The sequence below is a fragment of the Egretta garzetta genome, unplaced genomic scaffold (assembly GCF_000687185.1).
Source record: "Egretta garzetta isolate BGI_Z169 unplaced genomic scaffold, ASM68718v1 scaffold224, whole genome shotgun sequence".
Taxonomy (NCBI): Eukaryota; Metazoa; Chordata; class Aves; order Pelecaniformes; family Ardeidae; genus Egretta; species Egretta garzetta.
Genome location: NW_009259530.1, coordinates 154,796 through 155,253, shown reverse-complemented (window position 1 = coordinate 155,253; position 458 = coordinate 154,796). Strand labels below are relative to the sequence as shown.

The 458-nt window shown below is 57.0% G+C and overlaps 1 protein-coding gene across 1 annotated transcript in view; it reads left to right on the top strand.

Annotated features, from left to right (window-relative positions):
- GRSF1 (G-rich RNA sequence binding factor 1) overlaps positions 1-458 on the top strand; it is an 11,724-nt gene that overhangs the window by 1,483 nt on the left and 9,783 nt on the right. The window lies entirely within an intron of this gene.

Below are 458 nucleotides of genomic sequence, written 5' to 3'. Positions count from 1 at the left end.
AAAAGGTTAGAGCCGTGGGCTGAGATAAAGACAGTTTAATAAGAGAAAATAATAATAATAATGGGAATGGTAACAGAATATATAGAATATACAAAATGAATGATGCACCACGCGATTGCTCACCACCCGCCGACCGATGCCCAGCCCGTCCCGAGCCGCGATCGCTCCCTGAGCCACGCGACCGACCGAGGAATGTTCCCCCCAGCACGACGTTCTCCGGGCTGGAACGGCTCCCGGGTCAGTTGGGGGCAGCTCTCCTGGCTGTGCCCCCTCCCAGCTTGTTCTGCCCCTGGCCGAGCCGGGGAAGCTCAGAAAGCCCTCGAGTCGTCTGAGCGCTACCTGGCAACAACCAAACACACCGGTGCGTTATCAACATCCTTCTGGTGCTAAATCCACACCACCGCGCTATGCTGGCTGCTGGGAGGAACATGGCCTCTATCCCACCCTGGCTTGCCCCC